The sequence below is a fragment of the Triticum dicoccoides genome, chromosome 2B, assembly GCF_002162155.2.
Source record: "Triticum dicoccoides isolate Atlit2015 ecotype Zavitan chromosome 2B, WEW_v2.0, whole genome shotgun sequence".
Lineage (NCBI taxonomy): Eukaryota > Viridiplantae > Streptophyta > Magnoliopsida > Poales > Poaceae > Triticum > Triticum dicoccoides.
In genome coordinates this window covers 18,322,427-18,341,160 of record NC_041383.1, presented here as the reverse complement: position 1 = coordinate 18,341,160, position 18,734 = coordinate 18,322,427, and positions in this window count along the sequence as shown.

The window sequence follows — 18,734 nt, the reverse complement described above, 5'->3', positions numbered from 1 at the left end:
TTTGTCGGCGCGTTTATTTGCACTGGTGGCGAACTTTGATGCCCAGTGGATGTAATATGTGTGATAGTCGTGATAGCCTAGCGTAAGTTGCTTGCTTATTTATTTCCTTGTTGTCTTGTTTATTTGTTTGCTTGTAGTCATTGCTGTTCTTTTTCCGCGGTTTGCTAGTGGCTGCAATAACCTATTTTTTAAAACTAGGCCACTATAACCATGGGCTAATATTTACTGTAGTGACACTAGGCCTCCTACGGGCCGTAGAAATAGTGGGCCTTCTATGGGCCGTAGAAACAGTGGGCCTTCTACGGGCCGTAGAAACAATGGGCCTTCTACGGGTCGTATCATCAATGGGCCTTATATGGGCAGTATGATCGATTGGCCAAACATGGGCCAATGACAGGCCGCATTATGGCCGTAAACGGGCTAGAGTTGGAATTGTCCGTTCATGGGCTGACCATAACGGGCCATCGTTAATAGGCCGTATTTCATGACGCTATGAAAACGGCCCAACATGTTAACGGACCACAAACGGGCCGACTATAACCACGGGCTGAATTTGGCCCATAAGCAGAAAATGAACAGTAACGGGCCGTAAGTAAACGAATGCTGGAAATGAGCCCATGAATAAATGGGCTCTGAGAAGGCTGAAAGATAACATGGGCTGGAAACAGCCCAACGGAACAATGGGCCCTTAATGGGTATAAAGCAATACACTATTCAGTACGGGCCAGTTTCACCACGGGTCGTTAATAGGCCAAGAGTTACATAGGTCCTCATATGGCCCGAAAGACGTCATGGGCCATACATGGGCCAGAAGTGAAAACCGGCTGGAATCATATTGGGTGGCCCAGATGACGCTACTGGGCCTAATTTGGATAGGGCGTAACAGGCCTTGGGTTAGCGGGCTGTAAATGGGTTATATGCGAACAGGCCGTTAAAAGGCTTTACATGGGCCGGCCCGCCACCTTTTGACCAATTCAAACGGGCCGGCCTTTTCACAGGAATGGGCCTCTATTGGGCCGTGCCACGTGTCGATGTATCATAGGTGCCTTCTGTCCAATGAGTGGATGACATCTGTCCCAACGGTGAGCCGACACGTGTTTCCTCCAGCCAATGCTGATTTTACACGTGGAAGATCCCCATTGGTCGGGGCTGTTAATGGTTTATCGGATCCAAAACCCGACCTGATAGATTAACGGCGTTCTGTTACGGTGGATGCCACGTGTCGGTCACCCTTGACGAAAGCACTTCTGTGACGCGCGATTTATCGTCATGGAAGTGGACACTTCCGTGATGATAATTTTGGTAATGTCATGGAACACTTCTACAACAGCACATGTATGACTATCTTGATTCTGTCATAAATTTGTCATGGATGTACATGCATGACAAAAAACGCGACCTACTGTGACAAACACGTATCATCACGGAAGTGTATTTTTTTGTAGTGAAAGTTACCAATGAACGAAGACGAAGAGGGGATGCCTTCCCGGGGCATCCCCAAGCTTAGGCTTTTGGATATTCTTGAATATCTTGGGGTGCCTTGGGCATCCCCAAGCTTAGGCTTTTTCCACTCCTTATTCCATAGTCCATAAAAGCTTTACTCAAAACATGAAACTTCACAACACAAAACTCAACAGGAAATCTTATAAGCTCCATTAGTGAAAGAAAACAAAACCACCACATAAGGTACTGTAGTGAACTCATTCTTTATTTATTTTGGTGTTAAACCTACTGTATTCCAACTTCTCTATGGTTTATAAACTATTTTACTAGCCATAGATGCATCAAAATAAGCAAACAACACATGAAAAACAGAATCTGTCAAAAACAGAACAGTCTGAAGCAATCCGTAACTAACGCAAACGTTTGGAATTCGAAAAATCCTACAAAAATAGGAAGTCCTGGAAAATTTGTTTATTGATCATCAGCAAAAAGAATCAACGCAAAAACACGTTTCTGTGATTTAAAAAAACTAAATTCATGCGCTCAAAGTTTCTGTTTTTCAGCAGAATCAAATCAACTATCATCATAGGTTATCCTATAGGTTCTACTTGGCACAAACACTAATTAAAAGATAAAAACATATCTAAACAGAAGGTAGATGCAAGATTTATTACTAAACAGGAGCAAAAACAAAAAACACAAAGAAAATTGGGTTACCTCCCAACTAGCGCTATCGTTTAACGCCCCTAGCTAGGCATAAAAGCGAAGATAGATCTAACGTGTGCCATCTTTGGCACTAAATTCATCAATAGAGCACTTGTGATCTCTAGGGATTTCTCCCCTTTTAGCAATGGCTAAACCTTTAGGCAAAAATTCAAGAAATTCGTTGTTAGCAAAAGGTTCCTTAACGATAGAGAGACAATTGGGACGAACACTTATGGATTTGAGATCCACATCTCCCTTACTAGAAGATTCACCCTTATTTTTAGGAACATAAATAAACTTGGCAGTTTTAGTAGGGGGTTTTGGAGTGTTTTTCATGGAGGAAAACGCGGAACCTAAGTTTGTAATGATATCCTCAAGTTTACCGATTCTAGCAGAGTCTAAATCTATTTTCTCATTAACTATAGGTTCTTTTTCTTAAAGATATAGATCCATATTGGGTAATGTGATTATGAATCTTTTTATTCAAATTTTCAATCAACGCAACAGTGGCAATTTTATTTTCAATAATCTCAAGCCGTTGCATAACGTGTTCTAAAGTTAAAACAGTTCCATTGACCAAAAGAGGTGGTGAGCCAAACAAATCTAACATAGCATTATAAGCATCAAACATATGGCTACTCATGAAATCACCTCCGGTAGCAATATCAAGAACACATCTATTCCAAGGAGTAATGCCTACATAAAAATTGCGGAGAAGAATGGAAGTGGAAAGCTTCCTAGAAGATTTACATTGGGCATTGCAAATTCTATGCCAAGCATCTTTTAAATTTTCTCCCTCCCTTTGCTTAAAATTGAGAATTTCTTGTTTGGGAGTGATAATAAGGATAGGAAGACTAGCCATGGTGCAAGGTGAACGAACTAACACACGGCAAACGGAAAAAGGCAAGCAAAAAAGAGAGAGGAGGAGATTGGGAAAGAGAGGGCGAATAAAACGGCAAGGGCGAAGTGGGGGAGAGGAAAACGAGAGGCAAATGGCAAATAATGTAAATGCGAGGGAGATGGGTTTGTGATGGGTACTTGGTATGTCTAGATTCGAGAGAAGACCTCCCCGGCAACGGCGCCAGAAATCCTTCTTGCTACGTCTTGAGCTTGCGTTGGTTTTCCTTGAAGAGGAAAGGGTGATGCAGCAATAGTAGCGTAAGTATTTCCCTCAGTTTTTGAGAACCAAGGTATCAATCCAGTAGGAGGCTCCTCAAAAGTCCCACGCACCTACACAAACACACAAAGAACTCGCAACCAACACAATAAATGGGTTGTAAATCCCTTCATGGCCACTTGCGAAAGTGAGATCTAATAAAGATAGTATGATAAGATAAATATATTTTTGGTATTTTATAATATATATGCCAAAAGTAAAGATGCAAATAAAAGTAGATTGGAAGCAAATATGATAAGAGATAGACCCAGGGGCCATAGGTTTCACTAGTGTCTTCTCTCAAGATAGCATAAGTATTATAGTGGGTGAACAAATTACTGTCGAGCAATTGATAGAAAAGCGAATAATTATGAGATTATCTAGGCATGATCATGTATATAGGCATCACGTCCGTGACAAGTAGACCGACTCCTTCCTGCATCTACTACTATTACTCCACACATCGACCGACTCATGCCTGCATCTAGAGTATTAAGTTCATAAGAAATGAGGAACGCATTAAGCAAGATGACATGATGTAGAGGGATAAAGTCAAGCAATATGATATAAACCCCATCTTGTTATCCTCGATGGCAACAATACAATACGTGCCTTGCAACCCTTTCTATCACTAGGTAAGGACACCGCAAGATTGAACCCAAAGCTAAGCACTTTTCCCATGGCAAGAAAGATCAATCTAGTAGGCCAAACCAAACTGATAATTCGAAGAGACTTGCAAAGATAACTCAATCATACATAAAAGAATTCAAAGAAGATTCAAATATTATTCATAGATAAACTTGATCATAAACCCACAATTCATCGGATCTCGACAAACACACTGCAAAAAGAGTTTACATTGAATAGATCTCCACAAGAGAGGGGAGAACATTGTATTGAGATCCCAAAAGAGAGAAGAAGTAGTCATCTAGCTAATAACTATGGACCCGTACGTCAGTGGTCAACTACTCACAACTCATCGGAGGGGCAAGGATGTTGATGTAGAAGCCCTCCATGGTCGATTGCCCCTCTGGCAGAGTGCCGGCGAAGGCTCCAAGATGAGATCTCGTGGATATGGAAGGTTATGGTGGTGGAAATTGTGTTTCGTTGGCTCCCTGGATGTTTTCGGAGTACGTAGGCTTATATAGGAGGAAGAAGTACGTCGGTGGACGCCCGAGGGGCCCACAAGACAGGGGGCGCACCGTATAGGGGGGCGCCCTCCTATCTCGTGGAGGCCTCGGCTACTTCTTTACTTGCAATCCCAGTCCTCTGGATCACGTTCGTTCCAAAAATCACGCTCCCGAAGGTTTCATTCCGTTTGGACTCAGTTTGGTATTCCTTTTCTTCAAAATACTAAAATAGGCAAAAAAAACAGCAATACGGGCTGGGCCTCCGGTTAGTAGGTTAGTCCCAAAAATGATATAAATGTGTAAAATAAAGACCATAAACATCCAAAAGGGGTAATATAATAGCATGGAACAATCAAAAATTATAGATACGTTGGAGACATATCATGCATCACGTAGACGGTACGCTCCTCCGGTGAGGACTTTATCAATGATGAAGGGACCCTCCCACTTGGGCTTGAGCTTGTCCTTTTTCTTTTCCAGTAGGCGTAGAACGAGTTCGCCAACGTTATAGGTTTTGGCTCGTACTTCTCGGCTTTGATACCTTTGAGCATGCTGCTGATAGAATGCGGAACGGGCCTTTGGGATGTCACGCTCCTCCTCTAGAGCATCTAAACTATCCTGCCGATCCAGCTCGGCTACTCTCTCTTCGTACATGCGCACTCGAGGTGAGTCATGAATAATGTCGTAGGGCAATACCTCCTCTGCGCCGTACACCAAAAAGAACGGTGTGTATCCGGTAGTGCGATTCGGCATGGTCCGCAGCCCCCATAGTACGGAGTCGAACTCCTCAACCCAGTGCGTATCTGATTCCTCCAAGGATCGCACTAGTCTGGGCTTGATGCCTCTCATAATAAGACCATTTGCTCGTTCAACTTGACTGTTTGTTTGGGGATGATAGACGGAGGCATAACCGAGTTTGATGCCCATGTTACTGCACCAAGTTTTCACTTCTTCGGCTGTGAAGATGGAGCCATTATCAGTGATGATGATATGGGGGACACCGTAACAGTGTACGACCCCGGATATGAAGTCTATCACTGGTCTGGATTCGGCCGTTTTAACTGGTTTGGCTTCTATCCATTTGGTGAATTTATCTACCATGACCAACAAGTATTTTTTTCTTATGGCTTCCTCCTTTAAGGGGTCCAACCATATCGAGCCCCCAGACTGCAAAGGGCCAAGTTATGTGGATTCTTTGCAGAGCGGTAGGTGGCATATGGCTTTGATTTGCAAAAAGCTAGCAACCGGCGCAATGTTGGACGAGGTCCTGTGCGTCTGCTCAGGCTATCGGCTAGTAGAAACCTGTACGGAAGGCCTTCTTACAAGGGCCCGAGCTGCGGCGTGATGGCCGCCGAGTCCAGCATGAATTTCGGCCAGTAGCTGTCGTCCTTCCTCTTCTGAGATGCACCTTTGGAGCACTCCGGTCGCGCTTTTGTTATACAGCTCTCCCTCGTGAACCTTGTAGGCTTTAGGGCGCCGCACAATGCAACGCGCCTCATTTTGGTCCTCGGTGAGTTCTTGCCTATTTAGGTAGGCTAAGAAGGGTTCTGTCCAGGGGGCGATGACAACCATAATCACGTGGGCCGAAGGTATTATTTCGGTGGCAGAGCCTCCGATTACGTCAGATTGTTCAGGATCTAGGGTTGTGTTCGGGTCCGGACTGGTATTGCCGGTCTCCCCTTCCCACACCACGGATGGCTTGAACAGCCTTTTCAAGAAGATATTAGGTGGGACCGGGTCACGCTTAGCACCGATGCGGGCGAGGATATCCGCCACTTGATTGTTTTCTCGGACCACATGGTGGAATTCGAGCCCCTTGAACCGAGATGACATTTTGAGGACGCCATTACGGTAAGCCACCATTTTTGGGTCCTTGGCGTCAAAGTCTCCATTTATTTGAGATATTGCGAGGTTCGAATCCCCACACACTTCCAGGCATTGAATGCCCATGGAGACTGCCATCCGAAGACCATGCAACAGAGCCTCATATTCGGCTGCGTTGTTGGAGTCTGTGTATAATATTTGGAGTACATATCGGACGGTGTGTCCGGTGGGGGATGTCAGGATGACGCTTGCCCCAGACCAGCCAGCATCTTAGAGCCATCAAAGTGCATGATCCAATTGGAGTACGCGCCGTACTCTTTAGGGAGTTCGGCTTCTATCCATTCGGCAACGAAGTCGGCCAGTACTTGCGACTTAATGGCTCGCTGTGGTTTGTATATTATATCGGACGGGAGGAGCTCGATAGCCCATTTAGCAATCCGGCCCGTGGCATTGTGGTTATTTATTATATCGTTGAGTGGTACTTCAAAGGCCACCGTGATTGAACACTCTTGAAAGTAGTGTCGTAGTTTCCGGGATGCCATGAAGACCGTGTATGCTATCTTTTGATAATGTCGGTATCGTGACTTGTATGGAGTGAGGACAGTGGATATGTAGTATATCGGCTTTTCAAGCGGGAACTTATGTCCGTCCGTCTCTCGTTCGATGACGGGCACTGCACTTACAACCTGGTGTGTTGGAGCTATATATAACAGCATAGATTCGCCGATATTTGGCGCGGCCAGGATTGGATTGCTGGCCAATAGGGCCTTTATTTCTCCCAGTCCGGCCGTAGCCGCATCCATCCACTCAAAGTGTTCAGTGCGTCGAAGAAGGTGATAGAGAGGTAGTGCCTTTTCTCCTAATCGGGAGATGAAGCGGCTTAGGGCGGCAACGCATCCAGTTAATTTCTGGATTTGCTTGAGGTCTGTTGGGGTAGCCAACTGTGATAGAGCTCGGATTTTAGCCGGATTTTCTTCAATTCCTCTATTGGAAACGATGAAGCCCAAGACATTTCTGGCAGGTACGCCGAAGACGCGTTTTTCCGGATTGAGCTTGATTCATATGTTCATAGATTGTCGAACGTAAGCCTCAAGTCGTTTATTAAGGATTCGACGTGTCTAGTTTTGATGAGCACATCGTCTACGTATGCCTCCACTGTTTTGCCAATTTGTGTTTCCAGGCATGTCTGAATCATGCGTTGATAGGTTGCACGGGCGTTTTTGAGCCCGAAAGGCATGGTGTTAAAACAGAAGGGGCCATATGGAGTGATGAATGTCGTTGCGGCTTAATTGGACTCCGCAATCTTGATTTGATGGTATCCGGAGTATGCGCCGAGGAAGCACAATGAGTCATGTCCTGCGGTAGCGTCGATGATTTGATTAATGTGAGGGAGGGGGAAGGGATCCTTCGGGCAAGCCTTATTGAGGTCCTTGAAATCGACACATAGGCGACAGGATTTGTCCTTCTTTGGTACCATCACTAGGTTTGCTAGCCAGTCTGGATGTTTTATTTCTTTTATGAATCCGGCCTCGAGTAACTTGGCTAGCTCTTCTCCCATGGCTTGTCGCTTAGGTTTTGAGAAGCGCCGAAGAGCCAGCTTGACCGGCTTGTATCCCTTCAGTATGTTTAGGCTATGTTCGGCCAGCCTGCGTGGGATACCTGGTATGTCTGAAGGATGCCAGGCAAAGATGTCCCAATTCTCACGCAAGAACTCTCGCAGTGCGGTGTCTATTGTGGGGTTCAGCTATGCTCCGATGGATGTTGTTTCTGTAGGGTCTATTGGGTGGACCTGGAATTTGACTATTTTGTCCGCTGATTTGAAAGAGGTGGATTTGGGTCATTTGTCGAGTATTACGTCGTCCCTGTCCACCGTGGAGCGTAGCGCAGTTAGTTCTTCGGCCGCGAGGGCTTCAGATAATGCCTCAAGGGCCAGTGCAGCGGTTTTATTTTCGGCGCATAGTGCTATGTCCGGATCACTAGCTAGAGTGATGATTCCATTGGGCCCGGGCATCTTGATCTTCATGCCCGTAATGGGGTATACCTTGAAAGCTCGTGAATGCATCCCGCCCTAAAAGGCCGTGGTATCCGCTACTGAACGGGGCCACTTGGAATGTGATTTCTTCGGACCTATAATTCTCCGGCGTGCCAAATACCACATCTAGTGTGATTTTTCCCGCACATCATGCCTCCCGACTAGGGATGATTCCCCTGAAGGTCGTGCTATTTTGCTCAATGCGGCTCTTGTCTATTTCCATTTTGTTAAGAGTCTCCTAGTAGATGAGGTTTAATCCGCTGCCGCCATCCATGAGCACTTTAGTAAGCAGGAAGCCGTGCACAATTAGACTAAGGACCAGAGCGGTTGGTGCTCAGACTGTTCGGAATTGAGGTTTGTCACTGGCATTGAAGGTTACGGCTGTGTTGTCCCATGGGTTTTTATTGCGACATGGCAGACTTCTGCGAGGCTACGGAGTTCTCGCTTGCGCCTATTATTTGAGGCGAAAGTCTCGAATACTGTTAGTACTATATTGTTATTTTTAGTGGGATGGTGTTCTGCGGCATTGGTGATGAGGAGATCCTCGCCGCTCTTGGCCACCTGCCGGAGTATCCAACATGCTCTAAGGCTGTGCATTGGTATGGTATCCTGTGTATTGTGAATTTTGTATGGCCCATTAAGCCATCCCTCCAATACGGTTCCACGCCCTATAGAGGGCTTTGGTTTTTTTGTAATTGGATCGGGTGACTTGCGAGAGTGCACCCTTTTAGTTCGGACGGGGGGTCTAGTGAGAGAAGGAGGATCCCAGAATTTCGTTTGGGTTTTCCAGGCGCTTTCCATCGCACAGTACTTCTGTACTGTGGCCGCCAAGTCAGCGAAGTGTACCATGTCACGGAGACTTATGGCGTTGAGGATTCCCTTTTCCGTGTAGTTTTTGCAAAAGAATGAGATTGTGTCTTCCTCGCGACAGTCCTTAACCTTGCTCATTACAAGGAGGAATCTAGCCCAGAAGTGATGTACTGTCTCTTGGGGCTCTTGTCTAATGTGGGAAAGTTCTCTTGTATCTGGGTGGGTGGGTAGTGAGGGAGTCCTGGATTAGGGGGTGTCCGGATGGCCGGACTATAGCCTTTGGCCGGACTCCTGGACTATGAAGATACAAGATTGAAGACTTCGTCCCATGTCCGGATGGGACTTTCCTTGGTGTGAAAGGCAAGCTTGGCGATACGGATATGTAGATCTCCTACCATTGTAACCGACTCCGTGTAACCCTAACCCTCTTCGGTGCCTATATAAACCGGAGGGTTTTAGTCCGTAGGACGAACAACAATCATACCATAGGCCAGCTTCTAGGGTTTAGCCTCTCTGATCTCATGGTAGATCTACTCTTGTACTACCAATATCATCAATATTAATCAAGCAGGAGTAGAGTTTTACCTCCATCGAGAGGGCCCGAACCTGGGTGAAAACATCGTGTTCCTTGTCTCCTGCTACCATCCGCCTAGACGCACAGTTCGGGACCCCCTACCCGAGATCTGCCGGTTTTGACAGCGACATTGGTGCTTTCATTGAGAGTTCCTCTGTGTCGTCACCTTTAGGCCCGATGGATCCTCCGATCATCAACATTGATGCGGTCCAGGGTGAGACTTTTCTCCCCGGACATATCTTCGTATTCGGCGGCTTTACACTGCGGGCCAATTCGCTTGGCCATCTGGAGCAGATTGAAAGCTACGCCCCTGGCCATCAGGTCGGATTTGGAAGTTTGAACTATACGGCTGACGTCCGCGGAGACTTGATCTTCGACGGGTTCGAGCCACAGCCAAGCGCGCCGCACTGTCATGATGGGCATGATCTAGCTCTGCCGCCGAACAGTGCCCTGGGGGCCGCACAAGTGTCTGCTCCGACCCTTAGCTCGGAGCCGACTGCGCCGATCGAGGACGGGTGGCTGGACACCACCTCGGGGGCTGCAATCTCTACACTAATTGAGCCGTACACCAGCCCTGTCCTTTGCGAAGCTCATGACTCCAAGGTGCCGAACTCCTCTCCGGACTCCGAACCTTCCACGCCCCTGCCAATCGAATCCGATTGGGCGCCGATCATGGAGTTCACAGCTGCGGACATCTTTCAGCACTCGCCCTTTGGCGACATCCTGAATTCTCTAAAGTCTCTCTCTTTATTAGGAGAGCCCTGGCCGGATTATGGTCAGGAAGGTTGGGATGCGGACGACGAAGAAATTCAAATCCCACCCACCACCCACTTCGTAGCCACTATCGATGATTTAACCGACATGCTCGACTTCAACTCCGAAGACATCGACTGTATGGACGACGATGCAGGAGACGACCAAGAACCAGTGCCTACAGGGCACTGGAAGGCCACCTCGTCATACGACATATACATGGTGGACATCCCAAAAGATGGCAATGGCGACAGAACAACGGAGGATGACCCCTCCAAGAAACAGCCTAAGCGTCGGCGTCAGTGGCGCCGCTCTAAATCCCGCCACAGCAAAAACGGCGATTCCGGCACGGGAGACAATAACACCCCGGACAGTGCCGAAGACAACCCCCTCCAACATGATTCAGTGCAGGAGGATGGAGAAGCCAGCCCTCACGAGAGAGCGGCAGACAGAGAGGTAGAGGACGATAATTACATGCCTCCCTCTGAAGACGAGGCAAGCCTCGACGACGATGAATTTGTCATGCCTGAGGATCCCGTCGAACAAGAGCGTTTCAAACGCAGGCTTATGGCTACGGCAAGCAGCCTCAAGAAAAAGCAGCAACAACTTAGAGCTGACCAAGACTAGCTGGCTCATAGATGGACTGAAGTCCTTACGGCCGAAGAATATGAACTCGAACGCCACTCCAAGAGCTACCCAAAACGCAGGCTGCTACCCCGATTAGAGGAGGAAGCACCTAAACCTACATCACCAGCGCATGATACGGCAGACCGGCCACCTCATGGCCGCGACAGAGAGGGCTCTCGGCCCTTCACTCATGCCGCCCCCCGGTGCAGCTCAAAAAATACCAAGGCACGGGGAAGTGCGCTAGACCTGCGAGATATATTGGAGGACAGGGCAAGGCAAACAAGATCGATCTACGGATCGTGTGGGCGCCCCACTACACGTGACGATCGTCACGCCGGATATGGTAATTCCGGCCGGGCCGAACACAGTAGACAAAGCTCATTTGAGCTGCGTCGTGATATAGCCCAATACAGAGGCGCCGCACACCCACTATGCTTCACAGATGAAGTGATGGATCATCAAATCCCTGAGGGTTTCAAACCCATAAACATTGAATCATACGATGGCACAACAGATCCTGCGGTCTGGATCGAGGACTATCTCCTTCACATCCACATGGCCCGCGGTGATGACCTACACTCCATCATATACCTCCCACTCAAGCTTAAAGGACCAGCACGACATTGGCTTAACATCTTGCCAGCAGAGTCAATTGGTTGTTGGGAAGACCTGGAAACCGCATTCCTCAACAATTTCCAGGGCACTTATGTGTGACCACCAAACGCCGATGACCTAAGCCACATAATTCAGCAGCCAGAGGAATCGGCCAGAAAACTCTGGACATGGTTCCTAACCAAGAAAAATCAAATCGTCGACTATCCGGATGCAGAGGCCCTTGCAGCCTTCAGACATAACATCCGCGACGAGTGGCTTGCCCGGCACCTAGGACAGGAAAAGCCGAAATCCATGACAGGAAAAGCCGAAATCCATGGGAGAGGAGAGCTGGCTAGCTCGTAGTAACAACATGACCAAGAGCCCTGGTAATTCGGATACCAAGGACAGCAACGGCAGGTCGCGTCGCAACAAGCACAAGCGCCGCATTAATGGCGATAATGCTGAAGATATGACAGTCAATGCCGGATTTAGAGGCTCAAAACCCGGTCAGCGGAAAAAGCCATTCAAAAGAAATACTCCGGGCCCGTCCAATTTGGACTGAATACTCGATCGCTCGTGCCAGATACACGGCACCCCCGAAAAACCAGCCAACCACACCAACAGGTATTGTTGGGTGTTCAAGTAGGCAGGCAAGTTAAATGCCGAAAACAATGACAAGGGGCTGCATAGCAACGACGTGGAGGAGCCCCGGCCGCCGAACAATAGAGGACAGAAGGGCCAGACAGTGAACATGATATACACAACCCACATACCCAAAAGGGAGCGGAAGCGTGCACTAAGGGACGTATATGCGATGGAGCCAGTCGCCCCAAAGTTCAATCTGTGGTCCTCCTGCCCGTTCACTTTTGATCGAAGGGACCACCCCACTAGCATCCGCCATGGCGGATTCGCCGCATTGGTTCTAGACCCACTCGTTGACGTATTTCACCTCACTAGAGTCCTGATGGACGGCGGCAGCAGCCTGAACCTGCTTTATCAGGATACAGTGCGCAAAATGGGAATAGACCCCTCAAGGATTAAACCCACAAAGATGACCTTTAAATGCGTCATACCAGGTGTAGAGGCCAACTATACAGGTTCAGTTACACTTGAAGTGGTCTTCGGATCCACGGATAACTTCCAAAGCGAGGAGTTAATCTTCAACATAGTCCCGTTCCGCAACGGCTATCACGCACTGCTCGGACGAACCACATTTGCAAAGTTCAATGCGGTGCCGCACTATGCATACCTCAAGCTCAAGATGCCAGGCCCTCTAGGAGTCATTACGGTCAACGGAAATACCGAACACTCTCTCCGAACGGAGGAGCATACGGCGCCCCTCGCGGCGGAAGTACAAAGCAGCCTCTCAAGGCAATTCTCGAGTCCGGCTATCAAACATCCGGACACCGCCAAGCGCGCCCGGAGTAACCTACAACAAGACCGCCTGGCACCTTCCGAGCACGCGTAGCAATGCGACCCCAACCCCAGCCCTCGCGAAATTGCGAAACCAGTACTACGCGTACATAATTACGCTCTGGAAATACCATGGCCATAGGGGGAGGGGCACGACCACGGTAGGCCCAGAATGCGGCTCAACCGCACCAGGGGCTCCCGATTGTTTCATTCCTTTTTTTTCTTACTTTCAGGACTCCGTTCTCAAGAAGCCCTGTCTGGCAGTAGAATCGCTGAAACACACGATGCAACAACCAGTGAAGCAGAAAGCAACGTCGAGTGCCCAGGTGGTCTCTATAACGAGCAGTATACTTGTTTCACATATCAACCCGCAGCTCACCCATGGAGGGGGACATGTCAAATAGTCCCGTCCATTGCTTATCGCACTATTTGTATCGTTCTGCTTTTACCGCAGCCTTTTTGAATAAACCATACATAGCTTCTGCCTATTATTGCATTCCTGTTTTTATATATGTTCACTTATGACATGTTGCACCGTACACTTTGGTACGGCCAAATACACCAGGGGCTTAAGTACCCCAAAATATGGTGTGATAAGTCCGAACACTTTCACAAGTGCAGCACCCCGAATTTATAGCATTATATGCATCGGCTCCGAATCATGTCTTGGGTCAATAGTTGGGTTTGCCGGCTCCCATGTTTTGGTACCTTACGTTCTGTTATATCGGCCAAGGTAGCGCTAGGAGAAGTACTGCGATTGTGCCCCGGTTGAGCTGGGTTAAGCACCTCAGTGGAGAAAGCTAAAACTGACCGTCATGATAGGGCGAGAGCCGGTCGCTGTTCGACAGGTTTTCGAGTCCCTAAAGACTTATGCCGCTTAGAGCGAGGAGTCGGCTTTGTCCGGCCCAGGCGTGGATAGCGCCCCGAACTCGGTCTTCCGAATACTAGTGTCGGTGTACAAAAGTAGGGGTACCTTAGTATCCCGAACTTTTGCACGGGCAGTTGCAGCGACCCGCGGCAGGGCTTGCCGGGCGTCCGCCAAGATCCTCCGCGGCTACTTTGAAGACCATTCAAGAACAAAGTACTCAAACCAAGGCCCCGGAAAGAGGAGCTTGCCGGGAAGGCCAACCAAGGCCCCAGCAAGAAGACAAGACCCCGACAAGAGGAGCTTGCCGGGAAGGCCACTCAAGGCATTCCAAGAAAACTTGCCGCGACGCACCGCGCGCCCCGGCAAGGCCCGGTGAGCGACAAGCTCCTGAACACGACAAGACGATGACCGCGGCAACGAGCTTGCCGCGGGAAACCCCCACTTCGCGCCCGCGCTCCAGCACACCTGCCAACGTGTCGCTCTGGGACCCTCCCAAGCACACGTGGCAGGAGGCCGTGCAGCTAGGGGTGCGAGGTGGCAATCAGGCGCTGGCAAGATAACCATCGTGGCAAATGGTGGCGTCCCTAGCGGTCCCTTTCGGTACTATTTAGGCGACACAGACGGGCAATTAATGCCCTTGTCCCCTGCTGCCAGGGTTAGGTATGATAACACTGTACAGGTAGCTGTACCAACCTGCATTTTTACTCTTCTACCCCTCTTTCTACGCTGCCACCTGTCGGTGACCCCTTTAGCCTATAAAAAGGAGGCCCATGCGCACGTAGAAGGGGTTCGGTTAGCGACTGAGGGCACCCACACTCTCAAGCAAGAACAATATAGAAACATAAAGCAGCAGTAGGAGTTTTATCTCTCCGGAGAGCTCCGAAGCTGGGTAAAATCCCTCGCGCACTTCGCCTCGATCTGCTCTTCGTGCGCTCTCCGCCCCCCTGCCGAACCGAAAAGGGGCCCTGCCCCATAGGTGCTCGCACCCCCCGCGACATCTCTGGTGCGCCAGGTAGGGGAGCGTCGAGGTTGTGCGAACCTGATCCAGCATTTGCACGCGCTACATCAACATCTTCATCGACATGCCACCGAAGAAGAAGGCTTCGGAGGTGGCCGCTCCGTCCACGTCTATCCTACTGCTACCGGAGCAAACGGGCGGTGGGGTGGACGTCGGCGGAGGAACGGGCGCCGGCGGAGGGACTCACATCGTCACTCGGTCCAAGGACAAGGCCCCGCAAGCTTCAGCGTCTGTACATCCGCCGCACCCCTCCTAGGAGGTGCAGGATCAACAACGCCACAGTGCTCCTAGCACCGTACTCGCGCTAGAACAAGGCCAAGCTGGTGGGTCGCGGGACGCTCAAGGCCAACATGCGCGACAACATGCTGGCGCGAGCGCGGGACGGTCGCCTGGACGGGATGTTGCTCCTTCTAACAATGTTAGAAGTCTGAGCATATCCCGCACCTCGCGTCGCTCGCCACCGCCACCCAAGACTCCAGAGGAAGCGCTGGCCCGAGCCCAGTTGCTTCTAGATTACCCTCCAACGCCAGACAAGATTGACGACTGGAGGGCCACCATTCAGAGCCTTATCGGCTTCGCCAACGGCGACAAGCCCCGGCAACCGAGCATATCGAAGCCCCGGAAAGACGCCCAGGCACAAGCCGACGTCGATAAGATCGCTGGGGGTGCCACCACCGTGTACTCCCCACCATGAAGGCCAAGATCGCTGACTCGCCGGGCCAACCTCGACACCGACTCCACCGCGTCGTCGGACCCGCGAGCTCGCCGCGATCAATACCAAGTTCTCCAAGAATGACGACAAGAAGACGCTCGTACTCGCATCGAGCGCCAAAGAGAAGCGCGGCGTTACAGACCAGCGCGCTGGGCCCACTGTTGATGTGCATGCGCCAGGGGAACCAGGCGACTTGCCGTACGCGGTAGGTTGCCCTGCATTCACTCGTGAGCTGCGGCAGGTCCAGTGGCCCAGTACCAAAAACTTCAAGCCAGATGTACCCGAGAAGTACGATGGCAGGATACATCCGTCGGAGTTCCTCAGCATCTACACCATCGCGGTGCAGGCTGCCGGGGGACGCGACGAGAAGATCCTCGCCAACTACTTCCCGCTGGTACTCAAGCCCAACGTCAGATCTTGGCTAATGCACTTGCCGGACAACTCCATCTCTTCGTGGGCGGACCTGTGTCATTAGTTTGTCGGCGCCTTCACAGGCGGCCACAAACCCCATGGCCAGGAGAGCGATCTTCATCTGCTCGCCCAGAAGGAAGGAGAACCCCTGCGCAAGTACATACAGAGATTCAGCCAGGTGCAGCGCAACATCCCAGACGTCCACCCTGCCGCGGTTATCAGCGCGTTCCATCAGAACGTGCGTAACCGCAGGATGAGGGAGGAGATGGCGACGTGCAAAATCAGAGATGTCAGCGAGCTATATGCTCTGGCCGACAAGTGTGCCCGTGCTGAGGAGGGGAGGAAACTCCCCGGAGAGAATGCAGGAGTAGAAGGATCTGACAGTGAGGATGCCGCCCCGGCGAAGAAGAACCGGAGGCGGAACAACAGAAAGGGAAAAGCTAAGGATGTGCTAATTGTCGAGCAGTCCGGCAATGGCGGTGGCCGCTGACAAGCAGGACGGCTCCGGCAAGCAGTACTGCAAGATCCACCGCACCAAGGGCCATGACCTCCAGGCCTGCAAGAAGGTTGAGCAGCTCGTAGAGCTGCAGAAAGCTGAATATGAGCGCCACGACAAGGAGAAGGCCCAGGAAGGTGGCGGAGGATCCGACAAGAAGCGTCCCGACCGGGGAGGGCGCCGCGGCAAGGCCAAGCAGCGGCAAGGAGACAGGCCTCCCCACGGCCGCGACAAGGATGAAGATGAGGACGAGGATGATGAGATGGAGGAAGATGAGGCCGACAAGCAGGAGTTTCAGAAGGCAACAAACGTTTTGTGCGTTGACGGTGGTGCCTCTCTGCACACCTCGCACCACCAACTCAAACAGTGGATGCGGGAAGTGAACGCAGCAGAACCGTCCGTTGAGTCGTGCAAGCCCCTGAAGTGGTCCAGCACGCCCATCATCTTCGAAGTTGAGGATCGCCCTGACCGCATAACTGTGGTCGGGTGTTTGCCGATGTTGGTTTCGCCAACAATCCGCAACCTCAATGTCATGAAGATGCTGGTTGACGGTGGGGACGGCCTGAATCTGATCTCTTCCGCGGTACTCAAGAAGATCCAGATCCCCGACAGCGAGCTCGAAGAGACCGGCACCTTTCAAGGAATCAACCCGGGAAGGAGCAAGCCGAAGGGGAAGATCACGCTGCCAGTAACGTTTGGCAGTGAGCTGAACTTCAGGACAGAGAGAGTCACATTCGACGTTGCTGATTTTCCATTGCCCTACAATGGGATACTTGGCCGTCCAGCGCTTGCCAAGTTCATGGCAGCCTCTCATCATGCCTACAACGTGCTCAAGATGCCCGGTCCGATAAGTGTAATTTCTGTCCATGGCGACAAGAAAGATGCACTTATCTGTACCGACAAAATCTACCGGGAAGCAGCAGCCGCAACAGAACACAAATCACTTGCCGCTGAAGCTCCCGGGGGGAAGAAGAAGACCAAGTCTGGCAAGAGTAGCTCTGATGCCCACTCCGGCAAGCGCACCTCTTCGGAGTGCTGCGCTACCATCGAGGACGCACCATCGAGCTCCACCGGCAAGTACAAGAAGGCAAAGACAGCTTCACCACAGACCAAGAAAGTGGCCGCCAAGGAGGACGGCACTGGTGGTACCTTCACCATTAGTGCCACGCTTGACCCTAAATAGGAAAGCGCGCTCGTTGCTTTCCTGCAGGCGAATGTCGATGTATTTGCATGGCAACCATCTGACATCCCCGGTGTTCCCAGGAAAGTAATTGAGCACCACCTTGCCGTCTGCCCTCACGCGCGGCCCGTCAAGCAGAGAGTCAGAAAACAAGCAGTAGAACGCCAAGAGTTCATTGCAGAGGAGATCAAGAAGTTGGAAGCAGCAGGCTTGGTCCGAGGAGTACTCCATCCAACGTGGTTAGCCAATCCAGTAGTCGTGCGCAAAGCGAACGGGAAGTGGAGGCTTTGTATTGACTTCACTGATGTTAATAAAGCTTGTCCCAAGGATCCATTTCCCTTGCCGCACATTGACCAGATTGTCGACTCCACGGCAGGATGTGATCTGCTTTCATTCCTTGATGCATACTCAGGATATCATCAGATCTTCATGGCGGAAGAGGATGAAGAGAAAACCGCATTCATTACTCCATGTGGCACGTACTGCTTTGTACGGATGCCTTTCGGACTAAAGAATGCTGGTTCAACATTTGCAAGAGTAGTCAATCATGCTTTTGAGCCACAGCTGCACAGAAATGTAGAAGCTTACATGGATGACATAGTGGTCAAGAGCAAGGACAAAGAAACTTTGATCCAAGATCTGGATGAGACTTTTGCAAGTCTGCGCAAGATCAATCTCAAGTTGAATCCCGAGAAGTGCGTGTTTGGAGTTCCTTCCGGCAAGCTTCTCGGATTCTTTGTGTCCCAGCGGGGGATCGAAGCCAATGCCGATAAGATCGAAGCCATTGAACAGATCGAAGCACCGAAGCGCGTCAAGGATGTGCGAAGGCTTGCCGGCTGCGTTGCTGCTCTCAGTAGGTTCATCTCTAAGTCTGCCGAGCGCGCCCTGCCATTCTTCAAAATTTTGAAAAAGGCAGGTCCAATGAAATGGACTCCGGAAGCGGAGGCCGCGCTGCAGGACTTGAAGAGATACCTATCCTCCACTCCAA